Source organism: Erpetoichthys calabaricus, chromosome 8 (genome assembly GCF_900747795.2).
Source record: "Erpetoichthys calabaricus chromosome 8, fErpCal1.3, whole genome shotgun sequence".
NCBI classification, from domain to species: domain Eukaryota; kingdom Metazoa; phylum Chordata; class Cladistia; order Polypteriformes; family Polypteridae; genus Erpetoichthys; species Erpetoichthys calabaricus.
In genome coordinates, this window is record NC_041401.2 from 35,134,145 (window position 1) to 35,161,195 (window position 27,051).

The 27,051-nt window shown below is 36.6% G+C and overlaps 1 protein-coding gene across 1 annotated transcript in view; it reads right to left on the reverse strand.

The window, feature by feature from the left end:
* The window catches only part of gpd2 (glycerol-3-phosphate dehydrogenase 2 (mitochondrial)), a 177,918-nt gene extending 151,136 nt beyond the window's left edge, over positions 1–26,782 (reverse strand). The window contains exon 1 of the mRNA XM_028806453.2: positions 26,648–26,782. The gene's annotated coding sequence lies outside the window, so the exon portion shown is untranslated. The remainder of the gene's footprint in view (positions 1–26,647) is intronic.
* Positions 26,783–27,051: the final 269 nt, after the last annotated feature.

The window sequence follows — 27,051 nt, forward strand, 5'->3', positions numbered from 1 at the left end:
GGAGCTGAAACGGGCAAATCATGCTATGTGTACATAGAGGGTTGCAGAGCTGGAGGCAGCTCTAATTACTGCGCCACTAGGCAACCAAAAATAACACATAGAGATGAATCTCCTATTCATGGTGCATTTTTGTTTCAAACAATTTAAATAAAAAATAGTGATATTTTATTAGGAAAAAAACATACTTTTTCTAAAGAATGATACTTTGTTCTTTTCAGCTATGAATTCCCCTCAGCTGGCAATGTCTTAGAATTTTCTGTTTTAATACAACATTTTTCTGTTTTCTGATTAAGTGGAAGACACAGAAATACACACATACAAACAGACTGAAATACGACTGCTATGTGGCACACTGCATCCACAAACAAAAACATAACACATAATGTCACATCAAACCAACCATGCTTACCACAAGTCAAGTGACAGCTGCTACATGTCATGTTAAAACCTTCTATTCACTTCATGGGATTTTAAAAGACATACTTTGGAGAAATGCCATTAATCTGTTTCAATAAGCTGAATGTGCTACAGCACAGGATTCCTTTAGGGTAATGACTCAATATAAAGATGTCAGTAACAAATACTGTTACACACAGCATAATAGCATAATAAAATACGATTAAACAGATCTTATAATGCAAGCAGTTCTAAGAGCGGAGTATGCACCTGTGAAATTCAACACTTTAATGTACAATATATCTTACACAGCCTACAAGTTTGTAGCAAAAAAAATTACACATATGCATGACTTTGCAACAATAAAGGCTTTGATAAAATATGTTACAAATAAATAACCAAAAGCACAAAAGCTGTCTTCTTTTTTATAACCCTACAAACTGAATTCATGGTTGTGAGAAGCCTTGCATTATTAGCTGCAAACACAAGACTAAAGAAAGGATGAAAGAAAGAACACAAACAAACAAATATGGTACATAGAAGAAGAACAGTTTAAAGGTGGCAGCTGTCCTGGCAGCATGCATGAAAAAAAAAACTCAAAATCTTTACATATGGAGAACGGGCAATCTCTTCACAGTAGGGGCATCAGTCTGGAACTGAACCCAGGCCCCAGCACTGTGAGACAGCAGTGCTACCTCATGTGCTACCTTACCCTCGCACCCTACAAGGGTTAAATGTAAAAATTTAATTAATTCATTGCCAACATTTTTCAGCCTTATAAACTCTTCGGTCTTAAAGACAGAAATGTAAAAAAGGAAATTTTATGATAAACACATATATGATGAGGATGATAATGATGATATATTTTATTAATTCCTGAGAGGAAATAATATTTTTGCATGACCGTTAGGGTTCAGAGTGCAGGGTCATCAATTGTACAGCACCCCTGCAGCAATTTTAAGGTTAAGGGCCCAACAGAGTAGGATACCTTCTGGCAGTAATGGGATTTGAACCGATAACCTTCCAGATATATCACTTCTTCTTTTCCTACTTCTAGGTGGAGTCAATATACTTGATCAACCTTCTCTATACAGCTCGGTCCTGCACATCCTTGCCAGTCAAGTCCTTTTCCTTCAGATCTTCTTTTATTTTATCCATCCACCTCTGCTTTGGCCTCTAGTTATATCACTAACTATCTTTATTTAAAATAACCTATTAATCCAATTCAGGGTCACAGTAGGGGGTTCATCCCAAAAGCATTGGACGTAAGGCATGAGTCAGCCCTGAATGGGGCAGCAGTCCATCTCAGTGGCTACTGTGAATTGTACTCATACTCACAAGGAGACAACTCTCAACTGCCAGTTAATCTAACAGATGCATCTCTGGATCATGAGTTGGAAGTTCTGTGCCTAGTTCCTGCCGATGTTTGGTTTGTCTTCTCCCCATGTGTTCCTCAATGGCTAATTATGGTATTATGGTGGTTAAGCATTTTTTGACACCTTGCTAAATGCCATAAATATGCCTGGTTTTGTTACTTTCATTTCTAAACTGATGAATCTTGAGCAAGACAGACAAAAAAATCAATTTCTATTCAAAAAAATACCAATAAATGAAAAAAAATACATTCCCCACAGAAAATAAAACATGACTTTTATTAGGTTGCTAGATTTTCCCACTACATCAGGGCAATTGATTACATCTATGTGGCACTCAGCCCACCTGCAGCTTTAGAATAAATTAATAGAAACATGGAAATATTTCCATTCCATGAATATGCAGGTAGTCTGAGATGCCAATGCAGTCATTACTAATGTTGTTGCCAATTACAGTGCAAGTCATGACACTATGGATCATGCATATTCATGCATTACTGATACACAGACCACTGCGAAAGTGGTTTGTCTCCATTCCACTGTCTATCATTAAAGAAGAAAACAGCTACTTTCCTTTCCTCACAGCAGCAGTAGTCACTAGAGGTAGAATTTCAGTCTACAATGCTTAAAGGGGTTTGTCAACATTATAAGCTGACTATCCAAGTAACAAAAACCACTGCTTAGACATAAAGCACAAAGCCATGAGAAAAACATAGAAGCGGATTCTACAACAATACATGTAACTGTATGATGATAGATAACAAACAATGACAAATGATATTGATTAAGGTTCCCCGTATCAAGAAAAGGACTGCATTCTACGTACTAAAAACAATGTTACCAATAAGTACTATTGAATATACATATATAGAGTGCAACACTGTAAATGGAAGAATATTATAAATGTATTAAATTATTTTTAACATGTTTCACATGCTCACCCCCACCAAAAAAAAACACAAAGGGCACATATTTCATGCATTTTAATAAGTAGTCATGATACAGATTTATAGCTTTACAAAGCAATTTCAATCCTGTATCAATCTTCCCAATAATAAATGACACAGTCATCTGTGTCTTCACTTATAATACATGATTGTATAAGAAAATAAACCCTTGTAAAAAAATAATACTGATCTGTCAAGTTCCTTGGCTATCAGTATACAAACAAAGCCAAGCCATTAATCATTTAATAAGCTTCATTTGCATAAGCACCCTTTCAGTAGTACAAGCAGATCACATTTTGCAGCTTGTCAAGTTCCAAATATTGCATATAAAAATACACAGAAAAGAACAATACATGTATTCCACAAAAAAATAATTGAGGGATGAACCAAGGCAGAAACTTTAAGTAATACATAAAATGTTTACAAAGCCTTAATATTAAAATAATGCATCATTAATATAATATTAGCCAACTATATCAAATCCGTTCCCTCCTCTTTCGTCTTTATACAGAAACATGAAAGAGGTAAACCGAATAAATGCATAAAATCTAAAGATTACTTCAGGAGCTGAAAATGAAGAGCTGTGTCTAAGAAAGATTGCCTAATATTGACACTGCCTTTACACATTCCCTTTATTTTTCCTATTTCAGGTAGTAAAAATATTTGCTACCACCCTAATGTAGAAGGTAGTGTGGATATCTTCCATGTGAGCTAAAAAGTTAGTAATATAATAAAGATGAAAAGATAAGTATATTCGGTGAGGACAGACCATTATTTGGGGAAAAACAGTTAGTGGATGGGGGTCTACTGAAATTCCAAACACCTCCAGCAGCTTAGCTGATGTCCATTAGTTTGAGATGAGAAAATATGCGGGTTGCAACACAAAGAGAAAAGCTTGTGAGCAGGAAAAAGCACCAGATTTGTTTTCCATAGTACTATGCATCCATCCATTTTCCAAATCTCTTATTCATTACAGTGTTGTGGTGAAGTTGGAGCCAATCACAGGAAGCATCTGGCGTAAAGCAGGAACAAATGTTGGACAGCACAGGGTGAATACACACACATCAGGGGCCAAGTTAGCATCACCAGCCTACCTAACCCACCTGTCTTTGGACTGCAGGAGGAACCCAGAGGAAACCCACACAAACACAGGGAGACCATGCAAACCTCACACAGAGAGCGCCCAGGTCTCCTTGCTGAGAAACAGCAGAACTACCACTGTGCCACCATGCTGCTCCATTTATATACAGGTGAGAGATACACAGTGTTAACTAGAATCATGCTGCCTGTACGTTTGTCATCCATAAAATATGCTGAAATTCTGAAAGCATCAAACCTCCCTCTGTCTTAAATCTCAGGAGCTGCGATTTCCTCCAACAATGATGCTCATTGCTCTGTATAAAAGTGTCAGTATGATTCTATCTGAATTCTTAAAAAAGTACTTAGGCTTACGAATTGCTACACATCAAAAAGATACATTTTTTTAAAGTGTATTTATTGTTTTCTGTGGCTGGTGCAATGGTTAGCACTGCTATATCACAGTTCCAGCACGCTGGATTCAGATCTTGCACCAAGGTGCCATACATGTGGTTTCTGCATTTTCTCCAGCTTAATAAAGACATACTTGCCATGTTAACTAGTGATTCTAACTTGGCCCCACATCAGAAACCATGAGTGGAACCTGCAGGGGACTGTTACCTTATGTCTAGGGGTGGTTTCTGCCTTCTACTCAGTATCAGTACTGCTTAGGTAGAATCCAAGCTCCAACAACCTTAAATTGGATTAACCAAGCTATGAGAATATTATGATACATAAAGTTATTGATAATTTATTATTTCAATCATTGAACCGGTTGGACAGATCCTGATTGATACTCTCCATGAGTGGAACACAACTTTGCTTGAATAAATCTTTGAAATTTTGCAAATCGTGATTACAAATTATGAGAATATCCATGACACAGTGTAAGCAAATAATTCAAATTTACACAAACAACAATGTAATATTCACTAGAATAAAACCACAAAAGGTGCCAGGATGGAAAGAGGCTTTCAATGGGACCAGCAGGAACAGGGTAGGGGTATTCCCATTCCAGCAGGGAGGAAGGTACAGACGTGGCCAAAAGTTTTGAGAATGACACAAGTATTGGTTTTCACAAAGTTTGCTTCTTCAGTGTTTTTAGATCTTTTATGTCAGATGTTTCTGTGGTATACTGAAGTATAATTACAAGCATTTCATAAGTTTCAAAAGCATTTATTGACAATTACATTAAGTTTATGCAAAGAGTCCATATTTGCAGTATTGGCCCTTCTTTCTTTTTCAAGACCTCTGCAATTCACCCTGGCATGCTGTCAGTCAACTTCTGGGCCAAATCCTGACTGATGGCAGTCCATTTTTGCATAATCAATGCTTGGACTTTGTCAGAATTTGTGGGTTTTTGTTTGTCCACCCGCCTCTTGAGGATTTACTTCAAGTTCTCAATGGGATTAAGGTCTGGGGAGTTTCCTGGCCATGGACCCAAAATTTCAATGTTTTGTTCCCCGAGCCACTTAGTTATCACCTTTGCCTTACGGCCCGGTGCTCCATCATGCTGGAAAAGGCCTTGTTCGTCACCAAACTATTCTTGGATGGTTGGGAGAAGTTACTCTCGGAGGATGTGCAGTTTTAGGACATAATGTCAATACAGTTTTAGGACAGCAGCTTTAGGGTTAGAGTTTGGTGTGAACAGTATCTACGCTTTTAATGGGATAACCTTTACACTAATGTAACACATTCACTACAAAACAAACCTAGCTAACAGTTTAAATATTGCATTTTCCTTGTTTTTCAACTATGAAAATACATATAACTAATAACCTATAAAAGTTACACACAAATAAGCTCTTTCAGTCTTATTTAACAGGTGGAAAATTCTTTGTCAGCTGAGGTGATTTTAGTGCAGGGATCTACGATATTGTATATAAAATGTTGGGAAATTAAGGAGTTTTCTAAATAAGCAGGATTCTGGGAAATTCATTTATGCGTTTATTTCTAGTAGGATTGACTACTGCAATGTGGTGTTCACTGGATGTTCAAACTGTTCTTTATACAGCTTCCAGTTAATCCAAGATGCTGCTGCAAGAATAATTACAAGAACAAGAAAATATGAACACATAACTCCAGCTCTTATATCCCTACCCTTGCTCCAAGATAAGTTTAGGGCAGATTTTAAAATCCTCCTTTTAAAATATAAAGCCTTAAATGGCCAAGGTCTGGTTTACTTGTCTGAACTTATCATGACTTACAAACCACAGCGCACATTAAGATATCAAGATGCCAGTCTCTTTATGATTGCAAGGATTAATAAAATAATATTGGGAGGTTGAGCTTTTAGTTACAGGGCCCCTAAACTGTGGAATGGTCTGCCTGCTACTATAAGTGATTCTCATGTTTCAAATCCCAGCTGAAGACTCACTACTTCAGTTTAGCATATCCTGACTAGAGCTGCTGATTAACTGTACAGACTGCATCTCTGTTGTTAGTCATTAGCACTAAAACCTAAGTAATAGGATAGTTATAATTTGTTGCTAACCCTTACCTACTCTGTTTCTCTTCTCAGTACTTAAATGTGGCACTTGGTGCCACGGCCCACCTGCCAAGTTGTCCTGCCTACCTAAGGTAAAGTCATCTCTGATGGAGGATCACAGGAATCATCGGGTAGTGGGGTCCTTTCATCAGATTGGCTGGCCCAGCGCTGACTCAGCTGTGGAATGGCCAACAGGGGGAGGCAGCTTGATGGCTGAGGTCTCCAGGACTCTGAACAAATCCAAATCACATTATATGATATCATCTACTGTTAAATTCTGCTCTGTACTTGTAATATTTCTATTCCACTATTATATTGTATTGAGGATTACTTGTGTTCTGCTCTGTGTATTGTATTGTATTTATATCCTTTTTTTGACACCCACTGCACGCTAAATCTACCTGGAAAGGGTCTCTCTTTGAACTGCCTTTCCCAAGGTTTCTTCCATTCTCTGTCTTTTAGAAACTAAAAAAAAAAAAAAACTATTCTAAGGATTTTACCTTTGTTATGTGTTATTTTTGTACTCTACATACTGTATGCATAGATTTAACATATTCTTCAATAAATGTGCAATAAATATTAATCTCTACGTTTCTCAGTTTTATTTTTCAGTTCAAAAGCACTGTGCAATTGCCTGTGATGTTTGAATAAAAGTAGGTACTCCAACTTCCCATAAGACCAACTATGTCAAATGTCCTGAAACAAAGTCCAACAAAACAATATGGAACTACCTAAGAACATTTATTGTAGGCAAATGGGGACTGTGTGGTTTTTCAGCCTTGGAACCCCTGCAGATTTAGTTTTTTTTTCTGTCCTCCTGGCCATCTGACCAAATCAAAGGACTCATTTTTAGAAACTTAAAAACTGACTCTATATACAAGGACTATATTTTTTAATCAATTATATATCTGTCTTATGTAAGTGTGCATCATTTTTTTTTGTATCTTACAGTATGTATTCATTCTTATTCAATTTTAATTTGTTTTCTTTGCTTGTAACAATTTCCTTGACATCTTGTTAAGCGCTTGAAGCTACATCTTGTGTATTAAAATGCACTATAGAAATAATTTTTATTGTTTTTGTTGTTGTTACAAGACCCACAAGGGGAAAGCAACCTTCTGTGTTGTGCAGTGGGCAGAGGCACCAACTTAAGTAAAAGCTTTGCACTCAGTGAAAGCGTGCGGTGATCCACCTGAACACTACAGGGCAGGTACCCAGTAAAAAGTAAGAGTCTGCAGAGACGTTGGCTGCTAGTGGACACATAGTATGACTTTATAGGATCACAGATTCCTTTTGAAAGGACAGGAAAAATTGGTGTTTGCTGGGAGAATAAGTATCTCTATTATAAAAGAAAATCTTGAGATGAGACAAGACTTTTGCCATGAGATTTTTTTTTTTTTATAATTTTCTTAATTTTATTGTAATCATTCATACAAATCGATCAATTTTTATAAAAAGTAGGATTGAACAACAAGTCGACCCCCATCCCTGAGAGAGAGTGCATGGCCAATGGGGTAAAACTTAAGGCATTAGATTTTTTCAGGTTGGTAGAGGCCACGGTCCTCTCACATCTCATTCGTGTGAATGCTTTTGTCAGACACAGTTCTTGTGTTCTCAACTCTCAGAAATTTTTACATTTTCCTCACTTTAAGTTCCCAATAAAAGAAGACTTATTACTGATATACTCACAGATACGTTCTCTCGCAGATTAAGTTGGGAGTTTATTTTACAGTATAATTTCCGGTATTTTATAATGTCGGTCGTATAAGGAATGCGGAAAACTCATGCTATTGGTACAAGGGATTATGATATGCTAACACCCACCTGAGAGATTAACCACGGAGCACACTGCCTTTTTTTTCTATGTGGGTGCAGCAATGCGTTGTATCAGTGCATGTTCCTAAACTCTCTCTCTCTTGTTCACTCTCTCGCTAACTATTGTGCCTACATTAGCTCTCTTACTTAATATTGTGCCTCAGCAACGGGCGCTCAGCAGGCTTCTGTCAATCATGGACAATCCACTGCATCCACTAAGAGAGTCATCTCCAGACAGAGGTGCAGCTTCAGCGATAGACTGCTGTCAATGTCCTGCTCCACAGACAGACTGAGGAGATCGTTCCTCCCCCAAACTATGCGACTCTTCAATTCCACCCGGGGGGGGTAAACGTTAACATTATATAAAGTTATTGTCTGTTTTACCTGCATTTTTTTTATCACTCTCTAATTTAATATTGTTTCTTTATCAGTATGCTGCTGCTGGAGTATGTGAATTTCCCCTTGGGATTAATAAAGAATCTATCTATCTATCTATCTATCTATCTATCTATCTATCTATCTATCTATCTATCTATCTATCTATCTATCTATCCACATGACCAAACGGTAATACCCGAACTATTCCAAAGCAACGTTTGCTGTGATTTGTATTATTTGTATCACACACCCTCATAAACCTTTATTGTAAGAGCATCCCTTATCTACGATGGAGCGTTCAATCCGAAGAAAATATGAAGCTGGTTTTAAATTAAATGTCGTTGAAGTAGCGAAAGAAGTTGGTAACTGCGCTGCTGCAAAAAAATTTGATGCGTCTGAGAAACTGATGCAAGATTGGAGGAGGCCAGAAGATATAAAAAAAAAAAATTAAAAATTAAGTGTCGCATTTTTGAACAGGCGTATAAGTCGGGGTCTGATTTTATGATCAATTTTTTGGGTTTGAAGACCCTACTTATACGTGAGCATATATAGTATGTCCAAAGCTTATTGAAGAATTTTATCCTGAAGAGTTATCAACAGAAGAAATGAGTACCTGGGCAATCCTAGCACCAAGAAATGATGAAGTCAAACAAATTAACGCGAAAATTGTCAATCAGTTACACAGCAAATTGGTTAAATGCGTATTAATAGAGTTTGCTGAAAAAGTTGGTAGTGATGGTGCATAACATGAAAATATCAACATACAATATCCTGTAGAATATCTACAAACGTTAACACCGTCCGATCTTCCACCAGCTGAATTACTGTTGAAAGAAGGATGTATCATAATGTTATTTCATAATTTATGTATGAGTGATGGGCTATGCAATTGGACAAGATTAGTTACTGTATATTGAAAATTGGTCAAACAATTCTAACATTTAAAATTTTTACAGGCGACAAAAAAGGTAATGTAGTACATATTCCGCAGATAACATTAGACACCAAAGGAGATCTTGATATGCCATTCGTATTAAAACGTTTACAGTTTCCCGTGAGAATAGCTTTTGCTATGAAAATTAACAAATCACAGAGACAAACATTCGAAAAAGTCGGTTTATTTATTAGAGAGAAAGAAATGATATTCACTCATGGGCAGTTATACGTTGCTTGGTCACAATGTAACTCCAAACAAGGAATCTAAATTCAATGCGATACTGAAGAAAAGTTAATTCCAAATATTGTTTTTACTGAAGTTTTACAGTAAAAGTGTAAGTTTAAAAAGTATTTGCGTGTTAATTTCAAAGCCTAACAGAACTAAAACATATAACGCAACAAATACCTCTAACGCAACATGAAACATAATTTTCTTCCAATTTATTACATTTTACTGTTCTTTATTATGGTTAATTACTCACTGTAATGAAAAATAGTTAGGTCTATTATGCATATGTAATAATTCCCATGACAATAACAATCTGTTTAAATTGTACATCCAGTTCCCGATACATGAGTGGCAGGGGTTGGCGAGCAAAGCGAGGATAAAAGAAAGTCATAGTTCAGGGTCACAAGGTGCTACTAAATGTAGTTCTAGCCTAGTGTTCCTGAACCAAAAGTGGGACTCCCCAAAATAAAGCCATTTCTTGATGCTACCCTCAGACTACATATAAAGCCACCTCATGGCCAAGAGAAAATTTAGTCTGGCAATAGGAGAAGAGTATGGGGCTTCATTTTTTAAATGATGTTATTCAGACTGTTCCTTTTGGTATTGCCATACCGTCTCCTACTGTCTTATTTGGTACTTTCTTTTGAGCACTCTGTCCATTCGTACAAGTGAAGCCTAAGCTTAAATTTCTTTAGTTGTAGTCACTTAATGCTTCTGTTTCTTCATTTAAGCCAACTTTCCGTTTTCAGCTTGAATTTTTACTTTACTTTTTTGCTCTATAAAACTAGTTAAATGTTTGACAGACACTCTTGATTTGCCTTTTGTTTGCTCTGAAAGTCCAAGGCGAATCACCTCCACATTTTGTGTCTCTTGAAATGTGGGAAGAAGATAATCAAGGATCATGAAAGAGAGAGAGAGAGAGAGCTTGGTGCTTCTTGGGAGGAGAAGTGGGCTAACCAACCCACCTCTTACTTTACCAAACTTTAACTTCATCCTTAGCATCATCTTTCCGACAAATATTATTACATAAGACACAATTTCATTCCATTTATTATGCCTTCTTGGTGTTATCTTGGGTGTAAATGGCTGCCATGAAGTAAAGAAATCTAATATTTTCCATCGTATTATGCATGCATTGAAGTGAAAGGTTGTAGTTAGAAACAGGGAATCCTTTATTCCCCGTTGTCTCCTCTAATTTCCCCAAGCATTCACACAACTACATAATCAGACAACAGGAATGGCAGAAAGGGGCTTGAAAATAAATACATACTTGGTGTGTATCATAGAAATAAGTGACAAATTATTCTCAGTTTGAGCATAATAGCTTCACCAATGTTTTAGAATGATTTATTTTTTCTGTTACTAATTTTTATAGAATAAGTTTCTCCCAGGTCCATTACTGCCAAGATGTGATCCACCCTTGAAGACAATGAATTAAAATTAGCTAATAGAGAATTGATATCCTGCTCAGTTCTTATCTCAAGGTGTGATTTAATAAAAACAGAAAAACCTCTAGCACCTAGTAAATCCCAGTAGTATTGGATCACATTGTTGTATTACAATGACCTGTTAAAATAAATATTACTTTTTTCTTAGTTATATCATAGTGTGCAAAATCATTTATGAATTTGTAAGAGACATTTGCAGCACCTTGCATAAGTGTTTAAAACTTTCAATCAGATTTTGCTGAATTAAAAATTACATATTAATTTTGAGAATTACCTTTCTCTTGTCTCAATGTTTCTAGTGTTATCTTATACAAGTTTGATGCAACAAATATTAGTTATATTCCACCAAATATATTAAATTAAAATAAAAAAATAAATATGACACTAGCATTTAAATCTCACACATGAATCGTCGCCCATCCTGAAGTCAGTGAACAAATGTACACATTAGCAACACCACGATACTGCAGCTACAGAGTAACTAAATAACATTTTGACATCAAAAGTTAGACCACTGATCCAGATCATTGATTCATGAGAAAAATCATATTATCAGAATCTCTAGCTATGAAAACACAACATTGCAACTAAAATGTATAATAACTAGGACAGAAAATCTGGCACTTGGTTATCTGCACTAATTTATTGACAATGAAGTGTCTAGTAGCCTCTGATGCTTTAATTTTGCACACTAGTACTAAGCATAATCACTCTCAAAAATGAAAGGTATTAAATGCTTCACACCAAACCACACCAAAAGCTTAAAAAATGTATGAATTGTATTTTGAATTTAACTTTGGCTCTTAATATTATATAGAGCAGATATTGTTTACAGTAGACTGCATTCTTTAAAATGCTAGTTTAAGACAAGGGCTGCACTTAAAAGCATTGTCTTTTAGAATCATTGGGTGATTTCTGGAAATGGCCAGCCTATTAAGAATAATGGTTGCCACATTAATTGCAGTGCATCTTATTGTATTCTAAGACATTATAAAAAACTGCCTAGGTAACTGTTAAGAAAAATATCTTGGCCACAACGTACAGTATATGTATATTTTTACACTCACAATCCAAGTGGTCTTTTTTGGAAATGATTCAAAGGCAAAAGGTAAAGATTATAAATCTTTAAATTAAGTCTGATGTTCTTTTAGTTGGGACTAAGTGAATAATTGTTCACATATAAACAGTTTAGCTTCAACACTACTTTAAAGTAAAGCATCTTAAAGCTGTAGAGACGTATCTTGAGTGATTTTACTGATGAACCTCAGATACCTCCAATAACTATAAGGGATGCTGTTTCTTTTGAGGCTTTAATTTTAGACCAAGAGGTGGAGTGCCTACTAGTCCTAGGTATCAGAACTGAGGTCCCAATTCAATTCGATTTCGATTCACAATGTCCTGATTCGATATCGATTTTATCTTGATTGAATCTGCATGCACTGATGCATTTGAAGTGCTGGCTTTTTTAGAGATTACTTAACCATGCACATATAACATTAATATGATGCAACATCTTTCCCAGTACCCCTTTATTTGAAGGGTATCTACTGTGAGATATGGCCGGCCGTTTATCCCGGCCAATACCCCCAGGCCGCCAGGTGGAACCCTCCCTGCAGCATGGAGGTGCCCCGAATGCCAGCAGGGAATTATGGACATTGGAGTTTTCCTTTACAGCCCTGTTGGATACCACGGGGGCCGCTAGAAGGCGCTGCAGGGAGGAACAGCAATTATTTGCCCTATGCCCCGGAAGTACGTCCGAGTCACATGGACAAGAGGAATGACGTGCTTCCAGGGTGAAGAAAAAGGATTTCTATCTGACCCGGAAGTGTTTCGCCCTCTCTGTCCACGTGACTAGGAACACTTCCAGGTCATGGACTATAAAGGACTATGGGAAATCCCAGACGAACGAGCTGAGCTGGGTGGAAGGGTGGCAATGCGTCTGGGAGTGTGGAGGAATTGATTAGTGTAGTGATTATTGATTTATAATTGTGTTTATGAGTATTGTGGAGAGGAAGGTGCTTTGTGCACGTTATTGTCTAAATAAATTTAATATTTGGACTTTTACCTGGTGTCTGACGAGTGGTCTGAGGGTTCTAGGGGTCACGGGGACCCTTAATCAGTCACGCTACATAGTGACTTCATAACATATACATAAGCATGGAATGACTTTTAGGAAGCAATACTAGATTAGCAATAAACAGTCAACATCAGTATTTGTAAGTTGTGGAACAAAATAATAGTACTCTTTTAAAAAAAAAAATTCAAAGCACTGCACACATTCAGAATTCACCATAATTAAACTAACATGTCTCGCTGCAAATATTATGGGGGACTCCTTGTTTTAATACAATGCAATGACATTTACTTTATAAAACATTTACATCACCTTGTAAATAATATTATTATAAAACTAGGGGGCTCACTCGCCAACCCCTCCCTTGGCTACGCACTGTTGTGAAGACAGGGGCTGAATGCACCCTAAGGAGATGCAACCTCTCCTCTGAAACCCCTCTAAAATGGTGATACAATGGGAAACAAATACATTTTGTTACATCCTCTATGCTCGATCAGCTGCTGGCTTGCTGCTGCAGCCATGCCACATGATCTGCACTTTGTGCAGCACTTCAACCGTTTAAAAGCCTGTACAGCACCTTGCCTTTTGTCTCACTGCCTTGTCTCTCTTGTCCCCCAGACATCCTCAAACACTATGCGATCTCTTTTTGCTGTTCCGTTATTTCACCGAGAATATTTTCCATTTGTTTGCACTAATGCAATCTTTACTCTCATTTTTTTGAGACTTTCGAATTTTCTTACTTCCATTATCTCTAATCTGCTCTGCATGTGTATCACGGGACTTGCTTCCAAAGGTTGTAAGTATGATATGACTTGTCCATCCTGCGGGATGTGAAAGTGTCTCTCTGTCTCTCTTCAAAAGATCTCTCTTCTTTTTTGATTTGTCTTCAATTTTTTTTGTTATAAATTGATCTATTTGTATGGAATGATTACAATAAAATTAATAAATAAAATTTAAAAAAAAAAAAAAAAAAAAAAGATCTCCCTTCTGAAGATCACGTCTTGTTGCAAGATTTTTTTTATAATAGAGAGATAATCCAATATTGCTTCTTAAATAATCTGTTATTCAGTTAACCTATTTGTGTGTTATGAATCTTCATGTAGACACCCTTCAACTAAACTGTTTTTCTTTGATTTTTTTTTTCTTAAGTTTGTATTAAAACAGAATCTTCACCAAAGCATATATGGAACCAAGTTATAAGCTGGGTTATTACACTGAAAATCTTTCTTTATCATTGAACAAGTTAGGAGGGCAAATCAAGCTCTTTAATCACAAGATGAAGTTGTCTTCAATGCCAGTCATTTTAGTTTTTTTTTGTTTTCAGTAAGTCTTTTACAAACACTTTGTTTAAATGAAATTTATACATGCACCCAGCAATGCACCTGGGGCCTCATGTATAAACGGTGCGTACGCACAGAAATGTTGCGTACGAACCTTTCCACGCTCAAATCGCGATGTATAAAACCTAAACTTGGCGTAAAGCCACGCACATTTCCACAGTAACTCATTCCTTGGCATACGCAATTTATCCGCCCGGTTTTGCAGACTGGCGGCACCCAGCGTCAAAGCAGTGCTACTGTTCCTGTGTGATCACCCTTTCTTTCTTAGACCCACATTCCTGGCGCGGCTTTATAAATACACTGAAATTAACTGCATATTGTTTATTAGTGTAATGCATCTGATGTAATTAACCTGTAGCAATATAATGGTCCAGGGAATAGCCATAGTATTCCAAATACCATAACTGCTTTAGCGTTGTAACTCTCACTGCATCTTCTTTCAGCTGATCCCGTTAAGGGTTGCCACAGCAGATCATCTTTTTCCACATTACTCTCACTGCACCACTCGGAGTATTTATATCACTGTATCTGAGTGGGGAATCACAGCAGCAGCTGATTGTAAAGAGAACTATCGGTACACAGCATGAAGCAGATGCTGCCTGAGCCACAGCAAACGCTTTAGTCCCTGTATGGACTTCGCGGTTTAGAAACAGTTTCATCCCAAGAACTCTAAACACACTAAATCAGTCCATCAAGTGCTCCTTGTAGAAATATTTGGACTTATAAGTACAATCACCTCACTGTAAACTTGCACTACAGTTATAATATTGCACAACCTGCGCCACTTTATAAAGCGCGTATTTACATGTGATGACGGTATTCATTTCTAAGACGAAATGCAGCAAAACATGTTGATTATATTATACAGATAAAACTTTAACTTCATTTAAATAATCTGTATTGTTAATAATTAAACATGTGAGGACACGGTGCCGCAGCGCTAGCTAGTTCAGGGATTGTTCCTGCATTGCGTTGTATTCTTGCTGGTGCTGACGCGACACTGGAAAGATAGACGGATATAATAATTAAACACGTACTACTAAGATATTTCAATGTTCCTTAAAAGTTTTGAAGAATCGAAGTTCTAAGCTTACAAATGGCTTCACGTCTATTACAGAGCTTATTGTGTGGCGATTGAGTTTTTGGAGAAAGAAAAGTAAGGACAGGAATTGGAGGTTAGTACGTTTGAAAGAGACAGTACTGCTGTGATAAATTATTTCATCGAAGGTCGCACATGGCGCAGCAAGCCTCTTGCGTGAGACATGAACAAGCACTGCGCCACCGTGTTCCCATGTTTAATAACATGCTTTCATTCCTATCATCATGAAAAAGATATCACGTATACATCTCAGTATTTTAATTATTCAGAGAGCTGCAATATCACTAATGTAATGGATTATGTGTCCTGTCGGAGAAAGAGAAAGCCCGTTTAAAAAGCAGGTAGTGATTCACACACAGAGCACAAAGAAGATCAAATACAGAACAAAGCATTTAACATGCCACTTTAGTTACAATGGGATTTGAGAAACTAGTAAATTAAACGATTTTAAGATGAAGTTTATGATGTTCTACTTTAATGGCAAAATAAACTACGTGCTGCGGTGGGTTGGCACCCTGCCCAGGATTGTTTCCTGCCTTGTGCCCTGTGTTGGCTGGGATTGGCTCCAGCAGACCCCCGTGACCCTGTGTTCGGATTCAGCGGGTTGGAAAATGGATGGATGGATAAACTACGTGATTAAAGTGGAAATTTCGAGATTAAATTTGACATTTCGTGCTTTTTTTCCCCACTGTGTGCCTTTTTTTTTGTCTGTACCCTAATAAGCTTTCATATGACACTCAGACGGTGGACTACGACTCGCTTTTTCACGGCGACTTTGATATGTGATTTCTTTTTTATTTCGGGCACTGTGCGACTTTGTGAAGTTGAGCCTTCGAGTTTCTCCGACACTTTGTCACTCGATCAACTTTCTTTTGTTGATTATACCACTGTTTAAACCAACAAATAGTACGTTTTTCCTTTGCCTCCTTTTGGTATTCGCTGAAATTCTTATATTTTCTCCCATGCTTTTCCCATTGTCTTTTCACAGAAGGCTATTTATATTGATTTGCATATTCAAAGAGGCGTAATTCTGGGAGGAGTTGGGGCGGGACAGAAGGCGCGTGCACGTGCGTTACTTTTCACGCAAATCGGGATTTATGTAGTGGAAGAACGTGAAAGTATGCGTGCGCACAGATTCCTGCATCTGGATTTTTCTGTGCGTACGCACAATCCCGCTTTTGTGCTTACGCCATGTTATAGTGTGAGTTCTACGCACAGCGTTATACATGAGGCCCCTGGTCTGCTGTCATTTTGTGCTTAAGATTTTAAATGTAGAAAATTCTGGAAATACAAGGAAAACATAGATACAAAATCAATATGAGAATGTCCCAAAAAAGACAGTAACAATAAAAGCAGTAACAGAAATAAAATTAATAAGGTACCAAAATAAAACTCAAATGAAAAATAAAATTCATTTTTAACATGTTTCTGACATACAGATGTCGAAAACAAATCTCTAAAATGAGGCAGAAAATGATCTGCAAGTAAAATAAAATTCCTTTTTTAAGAAAAGGTTGCTTCATCTGTTTTTGGTTAAGGGTGAATGTTGTGTTTTCTTTTTCCTAAAGCAGTTTATCTTGCCTTTTCAGTAATTTTGTTTTATTCATTTTATCAGACTCAAGCCTGAATTTGAGGGAATGATGATATAGCGCACACCTTTATAAGCTACACAGTTCAAGATTTTACTTTGTGAATGTAGTAACAAAGGAACAGGTTAGACTGCATCTCCACCAATGTTCTTTTTGTAGGTGGAAACATTCATTTTAAATGGTGTACATGAAAATTTTATATACTTTCAATACAAATAAACTAATAAATAAATAGGATTAAATGCATTTAAAATACACTTAATGATGTTGTTATTGTGAAAAATACTTGATTTACTACATAGTACAAACTGCTAAAGTTGAAATTCAATTTTACCTTCTTATTGGCTATAAGGAGATTGGAGTTCATTCATTCATATTCTGAATCCAGTTGTTCTAGAATAAGGTCACAAGAGGCAGGAGCTAACCCATGCAGCATGCAAAGTAAGGCAGGAGATTGTTCATTTTGAGAAACCAGTGCCACAGTCATTCTCACCCAACATAAGCAGATTAAACAATCACCTAACACACACTTCTTTGAATATGAAAGGCAACTGGAGTGTCTGAAAAACGTCCACACGGATTTGTGGAGATGTACAAATTTCAAACAAATGAAGGATTTGAAGATAGGACGTTAGAGTTGTGAGACCTGAATCACTGTGTCATCGTGCCACCAATTCAGCTTAAACATTTACATATATAATTTAAGTAATCATCAAAATATGTATATTTTATTTTACAAATATTTATACATTTATTTTATATCTTGTGATCTTGTGAGCTATACAGTGATAATTACTAATATATGTTTCATCAAGAACAATGACCTTTAGTCAAAGCTGAAAACTGTTTGCAACTGTATAAGGAAAAGAACTGTTTTAAGTTGGAACTCCCTACACATACTGCAATTCCAGCATCAGCCAGAATTTCTTGCATTTTCCCGGTTGGTGTTTTCGTACAAACTAACCTTGAAAAACATTGTTGTTGAATTTCACATACTACCTGGTTTACTCTTGTTTGGCTCTGTGTGGCATCAGCATATTATTCAAACTTTGAAGCCAAGTACAACAAAAAAAAAATTCATTTAACAATGTATGTATTTAAAAATGTGGAAAAGTAATTGCTCTCAAGTATCTCTAAAATTGGGACACAGAAGGTAGGAAGAAAATGGGGGCAGTGGAGCCTATCCCAGCTAGCATAGGGTACAAGGCTGGAACAAACCATGGAGAGGGCACCTGTACATCGCAGGGCGAATACACACACACACACACACACCCCAACCACACACTAGGACCAAATTAGCATTGCCAATCCACCTAACCAACATGACTGGACTGACATGGGGAGAACATGCAAGCTCCACGCAGGGAGGATGTGGGACACAAACCAAGGTCTCCGTATAGCAAGGCAGCAGTGTTACCACTGCACCACAGTACTACCCTGAATGAAAACATTTTCCATTCTCTAAAATCAATAATTTAATTACAGATAAAAATGTTATAAAATATTATTATAATCCAGCTCTTGAGGTTAAAAACAGACTTGACTGTTAACACAGCAATTTTCATTTGAAACAGTTAATTGAGAATTTCCAGATATATTTAATTAGACAGTGTGTTTCTGCTTACAGTTCGTGGAATATCCAACAATGTTCCTTACATTTCTAAGACATCTGGAATGTTTTATGCAAATTGATATGATAGATCTGCAGAGTTATCTCAAGTTGAATTTTTTTTCTTATAATGACTACTAGGTACTCTAATAGCAACCCCTTGATGATGAGCATATGCAGGAGCAAATGAATCTAAATAAGCTGTTCATTTGTGGCATCCATTATAATTACACTAGGTTCTGTGACTTCTTAACTGACTGCTGTACAAAAACCAACAGAAAAAAATAGAATATAATTGTCAAAAAGTAATATATATATATATATATATATATATATATTTTTTTTTTTTTTTTTTTTTTGTCACACATGTGCGCATGGGAGGCAACTAAAAGAACCAAGAACATCACTTCCAGTTCCAGCCCCAAGAATGTCACTTCTAGTTACCTGTTTTAAAAGCCAATCATCTTCCATTGTTACTCAGTTTCTGTTTGAAACTCAATTAGTACACGTCTGTGTTGCCAATCTCCATTATTTCAGCTTTATTCAAGTATACAGGTGGCTGCCCCAAACCAAGGTGTATTCATTTTACTACATATATATATATATATATATATAGGGCGGCACAGTGGCGCAGTGGCAGCGCTGCTGCCTTGCAGTAAGAAGACCAGGGTTCGCTTCCCAAGTCCTCCCTGCGTGGAGTTTCCATGTTCTCCCCGTGTCTGCGTGGGTTTCCTCCGGGTGCTCCGGTTTCCTCCCACAGTCCAAAGACATGCAGGTTAGGTGGATTGGCAATCCTAAATTGTCCCTAGTGTGTGCCTGGTGTGTGGGTGTGTGTGTGTGTTTGTGTATCCTGTGGTGGGATGGCGCCCTGCCCGGGATTGGTCCCTGCCTTGTGCCCTGTGTTGGCTGGGTTTGGCTCCAGCAGACCCCCGTGACCCTGTAGTTAGGATATAGTGGGTTGGATAATGGATGGATGAATGGATATACATACAGTATATATATATATATATATATATATATATATATATATATATATATATATATATATATATGAGAATTAGTAACAAAGTTTGTGTTCAGGCTCACTACAACACCCATCCATTAGATTTCCAAAGCATAGCTATAGCAAACAGAGTCTATCTGGGGACTGCACAGGAAGCAGCATTGAAAGGGACACCACCAGGGTATATTCACATTCTCATCCACATTTGCTGCAAATCAGGATTACCAGTTTAAAGACACTAACCAATGTACTAAAATGAGTTCCTCTATGATAACAACATGCCTTCAGTATTAACTAAGAGCTGAAGAAAACAGCATAATTAACAGCATAGAGCAGTCTGAAGAAAAGCAATAAGTAGTGTAGTGAAAGTCTTCCTTGCATTGCTGACCCTGAAGCACATCATCATTTTCCGGTTCAATAATAAACAAAAATGTATTAAAATACATAACTTAATTATATTGAATAGAAAACACAAGTCAGCTTACCTAATGTACTCTTTGCCCCTTATTTCCATAATGCTGTACCTGAGCACATAACCCTAGCAATTCTTTACCATCTGCTTTATTTTAGGATTGATTTAAGAATGCTCCTAACTGCATCAAAGGCTCATCTCCTTCATACACAACATTGTGGAATTCTTGTCTCATTTAGCATCTACTCAAAGAGAAAGTTCACCCATTCTCACATATAGGCTCACTATAATACTTATCAGGTGTATATTGATGGCCAAAATGTTTTTAAAACCCAGAGCTTTTGTTTTTTTAAGTTTACCATCCTAAATTTTCAACAATAAAAAATATATACTTTGGCCTACTCAAGTCCACAATATCTATTTAGGCTGCCAATCACAAAAGGCAGAACCTTTTTCATCACTTCTAGATAATCTGACAACACTACGTAACATACTGATATTTCTTAACTTCTTTGATTTCAAAATACAAAAAGAAAACGGGTACTATTTAAAACTATAAATGAAAACAGAGAAGAAGAAAAAAGTGTAGCCTCATTTTACAAGGGCCACTGTAACCACAACAGTATTTGTAAAGTCTGTAAGTCAGGTTGTGACATTAAGTTCGTTTCCTGGATATCCACAAATGTAAGACGGTTAGGATAACGAATGACTTACGGTGGCCACAGCGTAAGTGAGTGTGGGTGTACACAGAGTTGCCTTCCACCACGCGCCTGGGGTTTCCTGGTTAGACTCCAAACCATCCAACCCTAAGCAATTTGGAGAATGCATGCGTCTTTAAAAAGGAAGCAGACATCCATGACAAAGTACCGAGCCTGAAGCTCAAAGAAGTATTCTACAGTTCTGATTTTGTAAGTGATCTGTCTGCTAAAATATGTGAATTCCACATTTCTAGCATTTTTGCTATAGTCCATGCTTTGAACCAAGTCAACATGGAAATAAAAAAATGCAAAATGAAGTATTAGGCTATGAGTGAATTTTCTAATGCAAGAGAACAACATGCCTTTCAAGATTCATTCTTACCTGGACAATGTGTACGATAATTTGGGGTGGAGTGGTGGCTCTGAGGTAATCAGAAGGATGCCGGTTCGAATCCCCATCACTGCCAAAAGAGATCCTACTCTGCTGGGCCCTTGAGCAAGACTCTTAACCTGAAATTGCTCCAGGGGCGCTGTACAATGGCTGACCCTGCGCTCTGACCCCAAGGGGTATGCGAAAACTAACAAATTCCTAATACAAGAAATTGTATAAGGCTAAATAAAGAACAAAAAAAAAAAAATCAGTTACCATCATGCACCACCGTTAAGAGATGGGCCGCATAATTCTAAGACAGCAGGACCTCTCTCGGTCTTGACAACAGAAGAACAGAGTGACTGTGTTTCATAAACTATAAACTATTGAGGTTAGTTATGGGTCATCTGAAGCCACCTTTTTAATGAACAATTAAACACGGTTTGCATATGTTGAATGCCCAAAATATTAACTCGAAATAAAGCATCACTGCATCTAAAATTTAAACTACAGTAATTCAAGTAAAGTAATTGAAATAATGTAAACTAATGAATTCAAACAAAGCAAATTTGAGAAATGTTTCATAATTTGGGCTGAAACTTGGATACGTCAACATGACCCTGTTTCTAAATGACAGTTAAAAACAATGGAAGTGCGGTGTACTCCAAAATCAAAATAAATCAACATCCAAGCCACTGCTGGCAAGATCATGTGAACATGACCAGTCAATATTACGCTGAACTGATTTGGTGTTTGTGCCAATCATTCAGAAAAATTCAGAAGGAAAGCAGCTGGCCAGCCATTTTTTTTTTTTTGCTTCATGACAATGCCTCCACTTAACTCTGCATAGGATGAAATGTTCTTCTGTGAAGCTGTAGATTCCAAGGGATGCCAAACCCCACCCCCTATACTCCCGATCTGGCCCGGTCTGAACTACCCCTAGGCTGCTTAACCTGTAATGTAAACTCTGCAGGACACAACAAAACAAAAATGAAGAAGTCAGCTCCAAAAATGTGTTTGTACAACCAAAAACTAAAACCTATAAAAGCGGCTTACAAAAACTACATGAGAACATTGTAACAAATGAATTAGCGTTCACTGGGACTATACTGAAAAATAAAACTTATTTAGGGAAATCACTGCATCTCTCATGCTTTAAAATACTTTGCATAACGGACATGTCAGTGTTATAAACAGCCACATGTCAAAATGTGTGAACTTAATGTTAACAATTCTGTTGATAAAAGACAGAAATTACAGAAATCCTGGAGGTCTGAATTTTAGCACTGCTTGGTCCATTACCCAATTTTTTGACTTATTTTTCAACTCCCTGTTCAGTTCATCATATTAACATTCTGACTCCAAAACAAAAATGTGTCTAATCATCAGCCCATGAATTTTGAGTGCGAATTTGAGCACTATCTAGGTGTTGCTATGAACAGTGCACAAAATGTCCATACTGAGCCAGGATAAGAAAACAATGTCTCTCTAATATAAATGAAAATCTTGAGATGAGACTATTGCCAAGAGATTTTTTCAAGTCCTGCCCTCCTCTCAATCATTTCAGGATAACGGCCCACATCCACGTCCTCTCACCTTTCATTTTTGAGAATGGTTTTGTCAGACACGGTTCCTCCGCTCTCAGCTCTTATAAATTTTTATGTTTTCCTCACTTTAAGTTCCCAATAAAAGAAGACTTATTATGTCCAAATCTTATTGAAGAATTTCATCCTTAAGGGTTATCAACGGAAGAAAGGAGTACACGGGCAATCCTAGCACCAAGAAACAATGAAGTCAAATGAATTAATGCGAAAATTGTCGATAGGTTACACGGCAAATTGGTTAAATGAATATCAATAGACTATGCTGAAACAGTTGATGGTGATGGTGCAGAAGATGAAAACATCAACTTACAATATCCCATAGAATATCTACAACCATTAACATCAATCCGCTCTTCCATCAGGCGAATTACTGTTGAAAGAAGGATGTATCGTAATGTTATTATGTAATTTTTGTATGAGTGATGGGCTATGCAATAGGTCAAGATTAGTTGTATTCAAAATTGGTCGAACAATTCTAACATGTAAAATTTTAACACGCAACAAGAAAAGTAATGTAGTACATTAGACGCCAAAGGAGATCTTGATATGCCATTCATATTAAAACGTTTTCAGTTTCCCATTAGAATAGCTTTTGCTATGACAATTAAAAAATCACAGGGACAAACATTCGAAAAAGAGAAAGAAACGATATTCACTCACAGACAGTTATACGTGCAGCTTCAGCAATATACTGCTGTCAATGTCCTGCTCCACAGACAGACTGAGGAGATTGTTCCTCCTCCACACTATGCGACTCTTCAATTCAACCCGGGAGGGTAAATGTTAACATTATACAAAGTTATTGTCTGTTTTACCTGCATTTTTTTATCACTCTTTAATTTAATATTGTTTCTTTATCAGTATGCTGCTTCTGGAGTATGTGAATTTCCCCTTGGGATTAATAAAGTATCTATCTATCTATCTATCTATCTATCTATCTATCTATCTATCTATCTATCTATCTATCCACATGACCAAATGGTAATACCCGAACTATTCCAAAGCAACGTTTGCTGTGATTTGTGTTATTTGTATCACACACCCTCATAAACCTTTATTGTAATAGCATCCCTTATCTACGATGGAGCGTTCGATCAGAAGAAAATATGAAGCTGGTTTTAAATTAAATGTCGTTGAAGTAGCGAAAGAAGTTGGTAACTGCGCTGCTGCAAAAAAATTTGATGAGTCTGAGAAACTGATGCAAGATTGGAGGAGGCAAGAAGATATAAAAAAAAAAAAAAAAATTAAAAATTAAGTGTCGCATTTTTGAACAGGCGTATAAGTCAGGGTCTGATTTTATGATCAATTTTTTGGGTTTGAAGACCCGACTTATACGTGAGCATATATAGTATGTCCAAAGCTTATTGAAGAATTTTATCCTGAAGAGTTATCAACAGAAGAAATGAGTACCTGGGCAATCCTAGCACCAAGAAATGATGAAGTCAAACAAATTAACGCGAAAATTGTCAATCTTTACACGGCAAATTGGTTAAATGCGCATTAATAGAGTTTGCTGAAAAAGTTGGTAGTGATGGTGCATAACATGAAAATATCAACGTACAATATCCTGTAGAATATCTACAAACGTTAACACTGTCCGGTCTTCCACCGGCTGAATTACTGTTGAAAGAAGGATGTATCATAATGTTATCTCATAATTTATATATGAGTGATGGGCTAGGCAATTGGACAAGATTAGTTACTGTATATTGAAAATTGGTCAAACAATTCTAACATTTAAAATTTTTACAAGCGACAAGAAAGGTAATGTAGTACTTATTCCGCAGATAACATTAGACACCAAAGGAGATCTTGATATGCCATTCGTATTAAAACGTTTACAGTTTCCCATGAGAATAGCTTTTGCTATGAAAATTAACAAATCACAGAGACAAACATTCGAAAAAGTCGGTTTATTTATTAGAGAGAAAGAAATGATATTCACTCATGGGCAGTTATACGTTGCGTTGTCACGATGTAACTCCAAACATGAAATCAAAATTCAATGCGATACTGATGAAAAGTTAATTCCAAATATTTTTACTGAAGTTTCACAGTAAAAGTGTAAGTTTGAAAAGTACTTGCATGTTAATTTCAAAGCCTAACAAAACTAAAACGTATAACGCAATTAATACCTCTAACGGAACATGAAACATACTTTTCTTTCAATTTATTATATTTTACTATTTTTACTATAGTTAATTACTCGCTGTAATGTAAAATAGATAGGTCTATTATGTATATGTAACAATTCTCATGAAAATAACAATCTGTTTAAATTGTACATCCACATCCTCATAGCCGCAAAGTGGCTAGTGCGTATCGCCTGCCTGGGAGTTAGCAAGCGAAGCGGGCAGGGGGCAGAGCTCCCTACTTTAATAAAAACTGAACTAAAGCGATGCAACATGGTTGAAGTGAAGAATGGCCAACTTGATGAAGCACCTGACAATGAAATTTGATCCACTTCTGAAATCTAATCCAGTGCACAGCGGTTATGATGTTGCCTTACAGCTTATTGCAGGTTATTCTCTGGATTTTTAGATGATCTTACACATCATAAAGATCTGTCAGCCAGGTTAACTGGTGAATCTAAATTGACTCAACATGAGCGGTTGTATGTGTGCGAAAATTACACTATAAGGACTTACATTAAATGTTACAGTTTAAATTTGTAATTTTTTAATTTTTTGAACATGAGAATACAATTTAGCTACCCTTAATTAAAATGTGTATATAAGGACAGTTGAACTAGACTTAATGCCAGGTTCTTCTTATATTCCCTGTAAGGGCCAGTGCTAGAAAGTTAATGTTAATATAAATGTTAAATTCACATCAAGTGTTTACTTAGCTAGAATGGAATGTCTACATGGCTGCATAGATAATAGATGATTGTTTTATCCCCTATAAGCTAATGCAACATTCTTAAAAAACTCTTGTAACAACAGGATAATCCGTTAAGCATACGTTTTTCTGATAATGCGTTATGAAGATAAACAAACTTATATTGTTACTTAAAGAAACATAACTAAGATATGAGGTTAAAATTGAAACATCATTAGCAAAAAGTTTTTTGTGCATGTATGAATTGTTTTTGCTGTGTAATTTATTATCTATGTGTCATTCGTAGTGCTTGAACATTCCCAACAGCTGCAGAATTCTGGAAACCTTCAAGAAAAAGCAGCGACATTTTAAAAGGAGACCGGCTGTAAACTTCACAACATTAAAAATGATTCATTTATATAAGTTCATTAGTAATTGCAGCCTTTTTCACACGTCTCAATTCATATTACCTCACTTCACTTTAAACTTGGCACACACTAACTGAAAGCGGCATTCTGAACTTTTTATTATTAGTACCATTATTATATTGATTTGATGTGCAAAGTAAAAATTATATGGAGAAACTTACTATTATGTTAAGTGATGTTAGCCAGACTGCGATCCATCTATGACGTATTTAACCCCCTCAATCCCCAAACGCTCCGATTAGTACACTGAAGCTAATAAATTCAGCACTACGTAGCCTAAGGCAGACAGCGGTGACACACGTGCTCCCCGGTCGCTTAGAGACTAGCTTTGCCTAACATATCAACGGACAGAAACCTAGGTACCAAGATAACCTCGTTTACAATAAGATTTACGACTCACTCAGGACTTCTGCAACATGTTTCAGATAACCTTATCTATGATGTAGATGGTAAAAAAAATATTAACAAAAAAAGGTAACATTACCAAGAATTAAGTTATTTAAAACATTCTTACTTGGAACTGTATCCAGCCGGGTCGAATGTTTAAAAACAATAAATCACAGGTACCGGGTAAATCCTGATAACATTTCTCGAAAAGGAAATTCCTTATTATGCCTCAAGATACAGTTCCTTATGATAAACATTCCGGAAGTAACAAAGGACTGATTGATTCCACATCCGACCAATAAAATTGAAAGAATTTTCTTTTACTCCAATCATTGTGAGCGGGGGCGGATCATTTGGTGGTTTCAGGTTAGATTGAGAAATGTTGAATGTTACGCTACACCTTCCTTAGAAAGGTTACAGTAGCAAGAATTGCGTCTTGCGTGAGCGTGGTGGTTAATGAAATAACTGTGATGAACGTATGTGTAACGTGCAAAAGACAGAAAGTAATTTTTTCACATGTGTTGTTTTTAA